We start from the raw sequence: 15,453 nt of genomic DNA, 5'->3' as shown, positions 1-15,453 counted from the left end.
TACTATTTATGGAAAAAGAATTGCAATCAATACAGTTGACACAACATGCATCATATCATTGATCTTCTTCACTTACATAAGGCATCATTGTACAATATTGAACACTTGTAATCCTTCTGAGTTTTGCCAGATGTAGCAACAACTAATGCATGCAAACTGAATTTCTTATAGAGTGATTTCATGTGACGTCATGTTGGCCACCATAATGGTGGCTTCCATAGCAAAGGCGATCAATATTCACTCATGCATGCCTCTCTAACAAAGGTGTTCTTTTGCCTTAGGTTTCCCTGAAGTAAACATTGCTGCAGCTTTTGTATGCAGGCTTGATTTCTAGTCAGTTTAGGCAATTGACTTCATTATGGTGGGCAATTGTGACATCACTGCAAACACTCTATAGAGTAATTCCGTGAAGTTGGGGCACAAAGTGTTACATTTTAGCATAACTCAATACTAATTATGCTATACATATATTGTTTATAGGCTTTACATTTGTATTGAGACTATACATTTTCCTGGAAATTTTGTGCCATTCAGACTCAATTTTGATGAAGTTATTAAAACGATATGTAACGGTGTCCTGTAGCATCGTGACGCATCCATGTAGCATCGTGATAGTTAAAATCTGATCCTAAACGACAAATTAATGCAATTAGCTTGACCAAAATTTGATATATGCATAATTACTAGATTAGTCAGACAGCTAAATATCTTAACCCTCCTTTCCACCGTTTTACTTTTACAAGAAAATTACACAATGTGTCACTATGCTAAGCGGTGGCCACCAAATGTTGCAAAAAAGGACACCGCATAGCATCATGATACATTTTGTGATTTTCTTTTAAAATTCAAACTGTGTACAGCAAATTTGAGATATTTAGCTATCTCATTCATATCTTGTAAATGCATATTGCATCAAATTTTGGTCAAGCTAATTGCCATTATTTGTCTCTTAGGACCAAATTTTAAAATATCACGATGCTACAGGACACTGTTTCATATTGTTTAATAACTTCATCAAAATCGAGTCTGAATGGCACAAAATTTCCAGGAAAATGTGTGGCCTCAATGCAAATGCAAAGCCTACAAACAAAAAATGTATAGCATAATTAATATTGAGTTATGCTGAAATGTATTTTTTAAATATCATGATGCTACATGGACACTGCCCCAACTTCATGGAATTACCCACATCAAAATATGATTGTCAGTTGCAGGTTATCTTAATAATTTGTTACGAGGTCAAGGGAAGAATTATCCATAAGTTTGACTTGGCACATTAGTGAACTAATCTATTTGGCTCCATCTACTCCAAAGCCATATATTTATCAACGATGGGCTGCAGATGTTTTGTGGAAAAAGAAGTTGAACCAGTTGAGCTTCTACCCTCAAGTTTTTCAAAGTACAGTACATCAATTACATAGAGGTGAAAATGTACAAAATAACTCTGGGTCCCGTAACCCTAGGGATCAATGATTCCCATCAATTTTGTTTATTTTTTTCCCCCCTACTCCAAAGAAGATGGATGCAATAAATTTGAGCACATGCATATTGTGCTGCATCAATGTTAATCAAAGGGGTGACAAATGTATGTGGTAACTTAATCACAACATGGAGACATGATCTTCATCCCAAGAGCATGGATGACCATTGGAAGATTCTACTATTTAGCTGCTATTTGTAGCATCCCCCCCCCCAAAAAAAAAAAATAATAATAATTAATAAGATCGAAAAAATTACATGCAAGTGTCTGTCAACAGTTAACTTCTCTCTTGAATATGAGACCATAAAAAGATTTTATTCAAGCAAGTCAGAATTGCCTGGAGAGAAGGGGGTGCTTAATCATGAGCGCAGCCAGGTTCGTATCATGCGGAATGCCAAGCCAAACATTCTTTGATATGCTTGGAACACCTCACAGATGAATGTATTGATTAACATGTGGCCATGAAGAGGAGATTTTTTCTTGACAATATAAGTCAAAACTATTTTCAGTTACTAGTACAACAATCAACAATTTAAAGCATTAAGAAACTCTTTTCATCGGCGAGTCCTGTTCTACTTTTTATGTTGAAGTGCTGCAGTACATCCTGGTAACAGCTTCATGCTAAACTACCGCTGAGCCTGATGAGGCTGACTCTTCAACAAGAATGTAAGTTCCAACGTCAGAGGAGCATATACTGTATCTCAAAAGAGGAAAAAGAGCAAGGGTATTTAGACCTATACACCGATGGTAGCTGTCTCTTCTCATTGGGCTTCTAATCTTACGTTGGAATGGTGCTCGGTCAGGGGCTTGGTGGGAGCTGCAACTACTCTCTCTCTCTCTCTCTCTCTCTGCCTGAGGTGATGAGTGGTGTCATAGCTCCTCAAGGTCTTCAAACGATACTCAATGAATCCATGATCCTTGCCATACAGGTATACTCCTGAAATATAAGAATGCATTGTAAGTCAAAGTTTTTTCTTGAGTCTCAACAAATTTGACTTTGGCACAGAGTTGACTATAACTGATGAAGATCTGGTAGCAGTAGAAATACATGTAGTGGCACTCTTATGGAAGAAAACGAGAACAGGTTTATCATAAATGAACGGCACAACTGGCATGTTGGAGGTTATCAAGTTACATTACGTTACGTTAAAGTTATCGTTCATTGAACCTAAGTCATGGAATCAGGCCAATCTGCACACAAACTTTTTAGACATCTATGAGAAGGTACATCAAAGATTATAAAAAGTCCCCACATTGCCTGTATATTTGCACAATGATTTAATTAAGAAATAGATGCAATTTCCCTGTAAAGGCCATTTTTTTTTTTTTTTTTTTTTTTTTTTTTTGGGGGGGGGGGGGGGGGGGGGGTCATGCCCATGACCTGAAAACCTTTGGGTCCTTGCCCCCTAACTAAACAAGGATGATCAACTCCTAGTTTGGCTGCTTAATTCTGTCCACTAGCTCTGGAGAAAAGTTGAAAATATTGAAGTTTTTGCAAGCTAGATGAATAAGATACCATGTATGTCACTTAAGCTTTCTGCTAAAAAGGGCTAAAAAAAGTTGTAGATCACATAAACTTATGAGTATAAACTTACATGTCCTTTTGCACCTTGTGTGGCGTCTCACAAAGTGGGGTACTGCATTGCAACTGCCTTGGCTACAACGTCTTTTGCTCACTACTTGGGTATCTGAATTTAAAAAGAAAGCAAGAATGTTAATCATATTATACGACGCAAATATATAACATCAAAAATTTGGCCCTCATCTTAATCTTTTAAGGGACTGAACTATTTTTATGTTTTTTTCTTGGCATTAATTTCTATTGCTATTCAGTACCACTGTTTCAAGTACATTTATTGCTACTTGAGCCAGATATCAGTTAATACATATGAAAATTTCATGCATATAGGTTAAGTGTGAATGTGCACAGTTAGTAGAAAAACTTATACAAGATGTGATTATCCATTGAACTTCATGGCACATCAACTCCAACTTTTTTATTCATCATTGTGATGATCATATCATAAGTATTAGGACTATTACCAAATCAATATACATGTGGCCTGATGGGGCTACCAAGAAAATAAGTCAGCGTGGAGTCTTGTACGTTAACTCTGTTTACATGTTTCATACAAGTATATCAGTCTTTATTTTTAAATCTATAACCATCACTTCATTAACAATGTTATACTTACCGGTCCCTTCTACTTTCTTTCTTTCTTTCTTTCTTTCTTTTTTTTTTTGGGGGGGGGGCAAATTTTAGTCTGTTGTTCTCTATACTTGAGAAGACAATAAAAAAAAAATGAACAGGCAAATTACATTGTTATATATTGGATGGAAATGTAGTACAAGACATGACAATGGGAAACTGGTATTCCAGACCAATTTTCAATAATTATGATAATAATATCTTAAATAATTGAACTTACGCTGTACAGTTTTCTGCTTCCATTTTCAACAATAAATATGCTACAATGATCTGGATGTGCAGATGTCTCCTCGGAACAGTCAGAACTCCTTCCCTCAGCTTTTGAAGTATCTCCTCCCCCTTGAAGTGATGTGTGTGTGTTGAATTCCTGGGCAAATAAGTAAAATTTAATGGTTTTATGAATCATACAAATGGCATGAGGATAGTAGGTCCCTCTAGTTTACATTATAAACTTGAAGTGCAAAATCATTCAACATACATATTTGACATAAGCAACAGCTCTACTTACACAACTCAAGACTGACCATAACATGGTTTTCACTTCTGTCGATACGGCAAGTACCCAGTACACATTTTTTCTTAAATACAAGTACTAACCTGTCAAGAAATCCATTTTCAGAGGGAAGGACAGCTCCAAAACTGCTCCATGAAGTATCTTGAAAATCATTTCTTCAAACAAAATAAAACCAACCAAGCATTCAGTCTCTTAATGTAGCCTCTTATGTAATTACTGAGACTCTAGAATGTAAAATAAATGTCAATCAATTTCAAACTAGTCTCCCTTCATTAATCATCGTGAAAAACAACAGAATAGCTTACAGCAGGGTTAATGCAATGGAAGTCCATATCTCAGAGGCTCCTTCGCTGATGTTGGCCCGGTGTTTCCAGCATTCGTCAACCCTGAATTCAATGGCTAGTCGTTGACCACATCTGGTACTTTGCAATCTGGTGATCTGCACCCTCTTCGTGTGACAGAGACTGTACAGCTATCAATATCCGTCTTTGTGCTCCAAAAGATGACCCCTACACCGAGTTCCTTTAAATCACCACCACTCCCAAAGAGCTGTCATGTATCTAAAGCTGGAGGAAAGTATGAAAACACAAGGTTCAGAAATGGATTTAGAACTCGATCATTTCCACAAGACAATATGCAGTTGTTTTGTCCACACAAATACTAAGTGAGCACCAATACAAAAGCTAGTAGGCCTAATTACTTTTTTAGCTACATCAGCATATTTAACGCTATAGAAAGACCCAAAGATGATCTCTGCCAAATTTCAATACCTAATAAGGTCACCTGTAACTTTCATAAAAAAACAATGTTGAAACATAGTACCCGTCATCGTCTACTACAAGGGGGATCGATCTCCATGACGTGTGATGAGCACGCTGATCTTCAGCTAGAAGTGTGATGTCACAGTGGACCAACACTTAACACGAACAGTACACGCATCGTACTTCTTACCTAGTAGTACAGTAGTAGATGATCACCACACATGACGTGGGAGTGTACGTGGTACTAGTATATTCTCCCAGCTGTTTGGATACTCGAATGTAGTGGCAAATAAAAGTCCTTTTTACTACATACAGTGTATATAATGAACAATAATCATAAATCACCAAATTTCACCATTTTTCATTACCGTACTGATCGAGATCACCATCTCATCTGGCAAGTGGTGATTCGGCTGTCAACTCAACAATAGCAATGTAGAGTACGTGTCTAGCGCTAGGCGCTTGCTTTATTAGCACAGCTTAGTAACAGTTATAGTATTTATAAGTTCTATCTTTATTTACACTCGACTACATTAATCTCTGTGTGATGAGTATGCTTGTACAATGTCAATTCAATGACTATAACGACCAACGTTTCACTCATCACTCATTTTTTTTTTTTTGAAATCAGAACTCAAATTAACTGGTCTATTTTGTTTGAAAATTAGTTTCTAAAAAAGTTAAAGACTTTACATAGTCCGCGAATAGTTCAAGCCCTAGATCCCAACGTGTACAATTAAAGACTCAACGTATTATTACATCCCAACACCCACCAGTTGAGTTTCGGCCTCGGATTCTACAACTAGCTGTTCGTAAGGTGTTCTTCGACCAGCCCCATAGCTAACTGTGTAAGGAAAGCCCCGGGCCCAGGGTTATTCGTAAGGCAACTTATATGTTCGTTTACGGAGAGGTATAACGTTAGACTAGCCCGTAATACTGGAAAATATAATTAGATCGGTCTTTTATGGTTTGCTTACCTTCAAAAATGTGAATGATATCTCCGCCCCACTCAATTTGAAGACAGAAATTTTCTCACGTCCATCACGACATCCAGCTAGGCTCTGATTCTCACGAATACCACACGCACGTAAATCTGTGATCCTATGCATAATACACGCACAGCTAGCACACACACAGCATGCACGCAATTGCACACAGTCCACGCACAGGCGACGCGTCGCTCTTCAGGTAAACCATGCCCGCGCCCAAGCCAGGGGAAATTGCGGCTGGTGATTGGCTTAGAGTAAACACATGACAAGGGAATTCTCAATTCCTATTGGCCTAGCCAAATGCGTTTAATTATGTATTCACTCGGAATTCACTCGGCTTAATTTTCACTCGGAATTCACTCGGCGAATAGGTTTCACACAAATTTCACTCGTTACAAGAGTGAAATTCACTCGACAACGAGTGAAAGTCACTCTTAATCGAGTGAAATTTTATTCACTCCTTGCGAGGAGTGAATTATTCACTCGAAATTTTTTAGAGAGTACACCACAACCTCGTCCAAATTTGTATCACATTAGTCGGTACAGCGATGGAGAATATCCGGTGTTGTTGTATTTTTTTTTTTAATGGAGCGTTGTCTGTTCCGTTGGTTTATAATTTGGCAGCATAATACTCACAGCCAATTTGCACACTGAGTATGGATTTACCCTTGAAGCCAATTTATAAAACTCACCCTGCAAATAGGTAACATATCCCCTTCATATCCGGTTGTTCATTGTACAGCGTGCATGTGCTATCATAAGGGGAAAGAAAGGGGCTAAAATATTTATTTTTCCCAATAAGGAGACAACTGGCAGGACTCAAACCAGGGATCATCTTTAAAAAAGTGTATAGAGCATAATCCACTCAGATGCTCTTGTGCAACTTTCTCAGTGAGATGGTCATAACTCCTCCAAACATTGCGCGCTTCGTCAGCCACAAGTATATCGAGACACAGAACGGGGATAGGTTATCCAACATAATGTGTAAGTGAAGTTTCATTCGCTTCTTGTGTTTTTGTTCTTGCACAATCTTTGTACTACCACGTGACATAATCTGGGTAGTCCAGATTTAAGTTCTGTGTGTACTAGTATATATACACAGAGTTCTTATATTTGTTTTTTCCGGTATTTTCTTTTGAAGATCCATCAATGATGGGGAGGGGGAGGGCTGTGCAGCATCCAGACTCAAGTGCCTCCTCTTCCCATCGGTTTCGCTGCACTTTTAGGTCAACTTAGTGCAGTGCTATATTCTGGCGAATTCTACATAAAGAAAAATAGAAAGAAAATGCAATCCTCAAAATATGTGACCTTGCGTTTGGTAACGCCAAAAGGTTCAGTTACCAAACATTGTGGTCTCGAACAAGGAAGTACGAGGGTATACTCAAAGCGTTTGCGCCAGCCAAATATTGCACGAAAACATGTATGTTGGCATACTTGGAAAACTTTTTTTTTGTTGCTGTTGCTCGTGCTGAAAGAAACAGAAAGAAAAACAAAATAGTCCAGTCATTTATTCAATTAGGTTAGCTGAACTGTGTTTCAAAACAAGGGGCGAAAGAAGGAGAAGAAAAGGAAAAAAAAAGGATAAGAAAGCTGAACTCGATGAGTCAGCTGACTGTCTTTAAGGCAGTGATTAGGTTTGAATTTATAGAATGGGGACACGAGTTCATACGTAACAGGTTAGAAGGTATACAAGCAGAAATCTATGAGATGAATGTTGTCAATATGATTGTTATAAATCAAAAGGTAGTTGGTAATGTCCCTGTCGGATTTCAGATTGTAGGCTTCTGCCGAAACTTGCCCATGTATTACACCTACGAGGATTCTGTCAAGTTTCATTCTCGTAAAATTGAACTCTGATAGCAAGCATTTTCATTTTTCAATGTTTTTATCAGTCGGCTTGTATGCATCATGCGATTTAGTGTCTTCATTCGGTTCCGAGTATAACTGTATATATGTATTACACGACTTCCTGTATCCATCCGTCATTCTGTTCATCATTCCCTTGAACCCCACTTCTATACATTCCCCATCATACTGAATCATTTTCAAAGACCTCAACCCTCAAGCAACCATAGTATTGATTGTAATCAACAGCCTATGTTTCCACTTGTGGAAAATGTAAGTATCCTATAAGTATGCCCAAGCAGTTCGTGTGATTGTATTCAGGATTGCAGCTACATCCTGACGAAAGTGAGTGTTACACATGTAATAATAAAAATGAAGATAATGATTATAATAAAAATGATAATAATAATAATAATTTCGATCATGGAGTTTTTACTGAACATTCTTGAACATCATTGACATGATTGATATCATTGTTGTTATATAAGTCATATTATCATTATCAAGAACTCCGTGATCGAAAAGGTTAGGAAAATTTGTAAGCTCTCGAGAGAACTTACATGATTCAGACACATTTGCCGAATTAGACTGATAATAAGCATTATGTCACAGGAATTTTGCATTTTTTTTTTCTTGAGTCATTCTGCTTTGACTGAATGTGACTTTCCAAATTGATGGAGGACTCCCGACTGGCAAACAACATCTTATACCCATTCAAGTTTTAAGAGTTTTCAAGTTTCGAAAGAACAAGAACCATTCTATATTCCTCTTTATATCTTGCACTGCGTGCTCCACTGATCAATCGTTAAAACAGCATTCACCGAATCGCATTATGGCTATATGGGAAATCCCCCTCTGACAATGTCGCACTTACTCCTTTGAATTGGTGGTTCGATTCATCCTATATTCACTCGTCTTTATTATTGCTGAAATTAATCAATCTGTCATGGAAGAATGCATTGGCGCAGCATTCTGACTCTTCTCAGAAATAATATCCACAAAGTTATTCTCATTCCTTGCACATGCGGTTCATTCTTGAATTTTCAATTTTCAATTTCAATTTTCAATTCATTTATTTTTCATTCTTCCTTTTTTTTCTTTCAACAAAAACATGACATAAGATAAATCAGGTATTACATTTAAAAAAAACCATTTGCTTTTGCAATAGATAAATGATATAGATAAACATAAGAGCGCATACAGGCAAAAAAAAATTAATACAAAGTCATGCTTCAGTTGAAAAAAAGGAAGAAAGAATAGAGAGGTCCACTAAAAAGCAAAGCTTGTAGATTGTGAACCACTCATAAAACTTATGAATTACTTATTTACAAACACTTGTGACAAATATGATATACGACAGGACGGGACAAAACAGAAGAATCACAACAACATGACACAACTTGCCAGAATAGATGAAAAGTATGGAAGGAAAGAAAGAAAAAGAGAGAATGAGAGAATGAGAAAATGAGAGAATGCCAACACGTTGAACAAGGGAAATTGAACAGGGGATGGTAGAAAATCTGCTTCAGATAGAGTTGGTGCTGCATGCAGCTGAGCAAAGATTGTCATCAAAATTCATGTCATCAAAAATAAGACCTGTTATTGTCAAGGAAGGGAATGGATGTTTTTTGTTTGTTCGTTGCTTTTAACATCTCACAATATACCCCTCACTGGACTATATTTCACCATTTCACATAATTATAATGACTGATTATACTTTGGCTTCTCTTTTTGCTTCATTAAGACTGTGCTGTGAGACTCATACTACTGTTGCTATTTTGTGGGTTTCCCCCGGCAATACTGTGATGACGAAAATTGTAAGAGTTGGCAGGAGGTAGATAAGCAAGACTAAGCGACGACGATGTTGTAACGGATAGATAGAACTGCTCATGCAAAACAGTACACTGTCCCCTCAATGGTATCAAAATTGAAAACGACAATTTTCCCACGATGAATTCCGGAAGTGTTTCTAACGGTGAATATTTTACAAGAAATTCTTCGCTGTATGAGGTAACTCGAATCATGACCAGCACGGGGTCTTGGGTATCTGGCAAGAACACGAGATTGTTTGCGAATGTATTACAATATAGGCCCTACCATTTTTGGATCTTTTTCCCTGCGACAGCCTACAGTGACCAATATTCAGCATGTCATTGATCTCCTTCATTAACGCCACGATTTATCATTAGTTAGTGAAAAAAAAAACAGCCAACAACCAGCTTTTTACTGCTTTAGATATAGTTCTAAAATGTGAGTTAGGGATAGAAGCAACCGACGTAAAAAGTTATTATTAATCAGTTAGCATCGATGTTAAGCATTGTTTAATATGCAAAGTGTGAATAAGAATTGTATTTCAATCGTTCATAGATTAACCTTCTGCAGTTATGGTTTATTGAGAAAATTAGGGATATTTGCCGCTTTAATGCCCAATGTTTGGATGGTGGGATTTTTTGTTATGCAACTGAATAACAAAATGAATCAAAAAGTGAGGAATTAACTTAAATCATTTCTCCCATATCAATGGTAAACAGTGGCTTTAAGTTTCATAGGCAGGATTAAATTTAGTTTTTCCTCCGCAGTCCAGACCTTCTGCAAACTATTTATGGTTGTTAAAGGCAACTTTTCTTTCCAAAGCATGCATACAATCTAAATACAAAAGAGATCAAGGCCCTGTTTTATGAAAAATTGAAATAGATTTTATGTTGATGTTTGACTGTAAGTTTGTGGCAGACTGTGTGGAAAGGAAATTTAAAATCGATTTAATATTTTGATAAAATGGGGCCCCGGTCTATTTGTACAACGTTGATGGATGCTGCGCGTTGAAGTAACTGTAATTATTATCTGCTTATATGTGACATTTTATGATATAATTCAAACTAGTTTACGTTAGCTAAGAACGTTATGGATATTCGTTATAAAAGTTTTATAATTATACATTTTACGTTATGAACATTTTATTATTCCGGGGCATGTGTCGACCTATGTGTGTATGGACAGATAGAAGGATAGATAGACTGATAGATATTGAGGGAATTATAGACAGGCAGGCAGACAGCTGGGCGGACAGGTATACAGAAAAAAAGCGAGACAGATAGATAGATAAATATAATAGATAAAGAGAGATAGATAGAAAAGTACATTGCCCTCTCTACCGACGATGTGTGTGCTCACAATCACTGACAATAGCGAGCTCTTTTTGATAGACGTTGCGCAGTATATCTCATCTCACACGAACGAATGCACCGAGTTTCTGGAACACGTACACCCACTACCAACATCAATGACCCCAACCCCCCCCCCCCCGAAAAAAGAACGAACCTGAAGCAGAATACTAATCAGTATACTTAAGCAAAAGCAAGCAAATCTGAAAACCCCTTTTTATAATTTTTCTTATAAATTGAGCAAAATATATTCCAGATTTCGATATGGATATCATAAATTTCACATTCAAATTCTTCAATTTCAAATGAAATCATTTGAAATTGAAATATCACTGAATTGACATCGACATCAGTATAATTATGAGACCACGTCTTGAGGACGCCGACAACTGTCAACGGGTATGTTTGTTTCTGCCCCAATGGCCCGAATTCACGAAGGTGGTCTAAATTTAAACCATGGTTTATGTATATTTCTTTTGCGTATTTGTGATTCACAGATTGCGTACGCTAACAGGCATCCAGTAAAAAAACGTGCGTTGATGCGCGCATGTATTGGTACGCCTATTTAACGCTTATTTTAGACCATGGTCTAAATTTGTACCATGGTTTAAGGTTAAACCACCTTCGTGAATTCGGGCCAATGTGGCTCAGACATTAATACATTTCCCCCTAAAAAAAAAAAACAACAACAAAGCAACCCCCCCCCCCCAAAAAAAAGAGACACATTCGATTAATAGATTGTTTGCTTCTTTTTGCTAATCAAGGGAGAATTTTGTCGGTATATATTTTAAAAAGCAAATGGTGGTCTTGTTATAGTGAGGAAATAATGCGTCATGTAGATTTCAAAAACAACCAATATTACTGATAAGTCTGAAGAAAAATCTAGATTTGGTTTCTGATATATATATAGAAAATAGTTTTCTTTAAATCAATTTCTCTTGCAATAACCTGTCATACACTGTCATATAAAGCTTTAGGTTTTTTTTTTCAAACTTGTTTCAGCATAAATAATATGATCTTATTGTCAGTCCATTAACAAAATGCCGAAAGGGATTCGTTGCTTCATACTTGAATATAAGTGGAAATAAGACACAGTCATTTTTAAGACCGAAACAACATTGTAAAGCAATGTTGCACAAGCAAAGAATAATCTTTTAACAATATTCTGAAAGTATAGATATTGAAGGCCATCTTAAAATACAATATCCCCAATGTATGGGACTATATACACGAACATAACTTGCTTGTTGGCCAAGGAGTGAATATATAGGCGTGGTTGGCCAGGAACAACAACATCGCAGCAGGTGTATAGGCCTACGTTTATCCCCAAGCCGACGCTATTATACAATGTGGACTTTGGCCATATTTGTCAAGTGCTAACTCACTCTTCACAAGAGCTTTGAATCATGGTCCACCATTTTCGAAAGTCTGTTAGGTTTTATGTCATGCATGAAATACGCCCAAAAGAAATGTCCAGAAGCAGCAAATGAAAAGGCCGGTCTGCAGATGCCAGTGTTTACTTCCTTATTTTCGAGTAGGACTTTATTTCTGCGCTGTGTAAATACATATTGTTTTAAATACAATTGACAATCCTCAACATTTTATGACATGAAGTTCACTGACTGAATGCACTAAAAAAAAGAAGAAGAAATACCCAGTAACAGAAATTCAATTCAATTCAATTCATTTATTTCCATACTTCTCATTTATGGACATTATAACAGAAATCAAACAAGTTCTTTTAACTTGTAAACAATGAGCAGAACACAAACAATATATGGTGATAACACAGTAATTATGTAATGATAACTGGTCAAAATCGAAATCGAAATTAGGTTAATCAAAGAGAAGTATGACGGGACCTACATGAAAGCTAGCTCGTTTGGCTGTATAAGCCCCGAGTAATCAGCGTTTGTGAAAAAGAAACGGAGAACGGATAGAAGATAAGACCAGATCGTCTGTTGAGAATGAGAAGGGCTTTAGCATAAGTCTTCTCGAACACTATGGGTTTTGTGGTCACTTAACGCCCTTATTATTCTCAACCGACGAGATGATGTAATGGTGCCAGATGATACTATAACTCAAAATCAAAAATATCTACATGACAAATCGACGTTAATCTTGTATCATAAAGAAACATAGATATTGACCAGACCAGCTGTACAGAAATCGCATTTTGCCGCCTTGGTTGGCATAACGGGTTTATGAAAGTTTATGAAACATGTACCTGTATGTATTAATTTGATTATATTCCCACCTGATTTTATGAAGAACTGAAAACATTTCCCTGACGTTTTTTTCCAATCACATCAACCTTCTAGTTGAACGTCAATAGAAACTCGTAAATAATCTTAAAGGAGACCTCCGGATGATTTTCAGGTTTTTACATTTGAACAACTATAAATTAGTTATACTAAGGACAGAGTTTCAGAATTTATGATAATCCAGATGAAAAAAAAAAGAGAATGCTTTCAAAATTTAGAACAAATTGCAATGAGGAAGGATGATGACATCGCAGAGTCACCATAAGAATGCATGAGCTGGGGCTCAAGGAAGCAGAACAAAAGAAGAAGGCATGCATAGATTATACACAGGCGAACTCGCAAGCAAGCGGTATTGTAATGGAAATTATACTGCTACATTTCTGAAATATGTGAGCCTCCTATGTCATCATCCTTGTTCAGAGTAATTTGTTTAAGGTTTTTCAAAGTATTGTTTCTCTGCTGAAGAACCACAATAATTTCCACAATGAAATAATATATGGAGTTGTTGATTTATGCACTATATGCATGATGTGAAATTATGAAAATCGTCTGGAATGTCCCTTTAATCATTTCTAGCGTGACGCGGGCTTATGTAGTGAAGTTTGCAAAATGCTTGTAATTCAGCGACGTACCCAGAGCAGTATAGACGAAACCTAGCTTGACCCTATCTTGTTCTGTAAGTGTAACCACGTTCTGTCATTAACATTCACTGAATATTGCTTTATACCTCCACATGAGGTAACGCCTACGGCATAGGTTAAGAGAAGTATGTTCATGATGATTGTGGTTTTTCCCTAACAATGGCATTGACACTTTTTTTTTTCATGTCAGCAACTCTTTTACGATTAAAGTCATTCACTACTCAGTGTTTTCCGATTAACAGGCATCATTATCTGAGCACAAACTGATCTGAATGAAACTTTATCATGATGGGTTCAGCTTTATAAAATCAATACAAAAAAACTTCTTGCAGATCAATAATGTGTTCTTATATTCTTTATTCTATATACTAGTATGGTTGTTTTAAGTATATTCTTATTTCAATATTACAATTTATTTATAATATATCATATTGTTTTAAATAATTTCTCTCATGACTTTGGTTGTTGCTGTAGTTTGGAAGCGAATTTTAAAAGTTATCTTCTATCTCGTTAGATTCAACCTACTGCTCAAGAGGTCCCTCCAGAGCAGACAGTATTTTGAACGCCTCCATTAACGGAAACTAGTTTGAGGTCATTCTCTTGTATACGCCAAAAGTAAATAGACCATTAGCGGGATGTGTAAACCTGTCTCTCAAAGAATAACTTTGTTCTGTCACAAAGATCAAGCATGTTCCGCCCGTTGTCCAGTGATTTAGGGATATAAGCGAACAAAACGCTGGTCAAACAGAGAACGAGGAACTTTCACACCACGGAGTGAAAAGTTCTTTCAAGAAAGTTTTCTCTTTAAATGCGGAACAATGTGAGGAATCGAGCTTGTCTTGCATGCGGTGATTAGATACACACCGCCGTTATATTTGCAAAGTTAACAAATCCGCCCCCCCCCCCCATATACTGCCCATACCTCCTTAATGGTCTGATGTATACAGAAATGTGTGCAGATGGATTTGTATACCAACATCAATGAGAGCTAGTTTGACCTCCTCCGCTTTCTTTTTTTTTCCGATTACTTTATTTTCATTCCGATCCGTATACTGGAAAATAAAACCGCAAAACGAGCTTATGCATTTTCCAACATATCAAGTTAAGTCCATCATCAGGTAGTACAGAATTAAACCCATCAAATGATAACTCACTTGCTGCCTAAAGAGGGATATCAAAGTTAGGAGTATATAGATATTCCACATCTTATTTTCCTTGTTTTTAAACATGAGACTTTAAATTGACAGGAATGCAATTGATTCTTTTGTGATCGAACTCCACAAAAAAACTATACAGAGATATCCTATTTTGATGTTTTATTTTCATTTTTATTTTATTTCCCCCAAAGTATACATTAAAATATTACATTTGCATCTGATAGAGTATAATTCATCGTAATGTGATTTTTGTATGTTCGAGTGAGATTACTGCAGAGGATTTTCAAATAATTACTCATCAAATTTACACATATCTATACAATTTTTGGGGTTTTTTTTTTGGACATTAAATTTGTTTTGTTTTTGCAAATTTCCTTAGATCACAGAGAAACTAAAGGTGATTTGTCCAACATTTTCAAGATACAGTGACGC

The 15,453-nt window shown here is 36.6% G+C and overlaps 1 long non-coding RNA gene across 1 annotated transcript; it reads right to left on the bottom strand.

Moving 5' to 3' along the window:
- Positions 1-1,508: 1,508 nt before the first annotated feature.
- Positions 1,509-4,696, bottom strand: LOC139728163 (uncharacterized). The gene is made up of 4 exons (XR_011710791.1): positions 4,509-4,696; positions 3,910-4,056; positions 3,076-3,168; positions 1,509-2,417 (listed from the first exon to the last, which is right to left on the bottom strand). It is a non-coding gene; the product is annotated as an uncharacterized lncRNA (long non-coding RNA).
- Between the last annotated feature and the right edge of the window lie 10,757 nt (positions 4,697-15,453).

This window comes from Diadema antillarum, unplaced genomic scaffold (assembly GCF_040938485.1).
Source record: "Diadema antillarum isolate AM-2024a unplaced genomic scaffold, OU_Dant_1.0 seq00000167_RagTag, whole genome shotgun sequence".
In the NCBI taxonomy this organism is placed as follows: Eukaryota; Metazoa; Echinodermata; class Echinoidea; order Diadematoida; family Diadematidae; genus Diadema; species Diadema antillarum.
The sequence above is the reverse complement of the archived record's forward strand: the minus strand, read 5'-3'. Positions and strand labels throughout refer to the sequence as shown.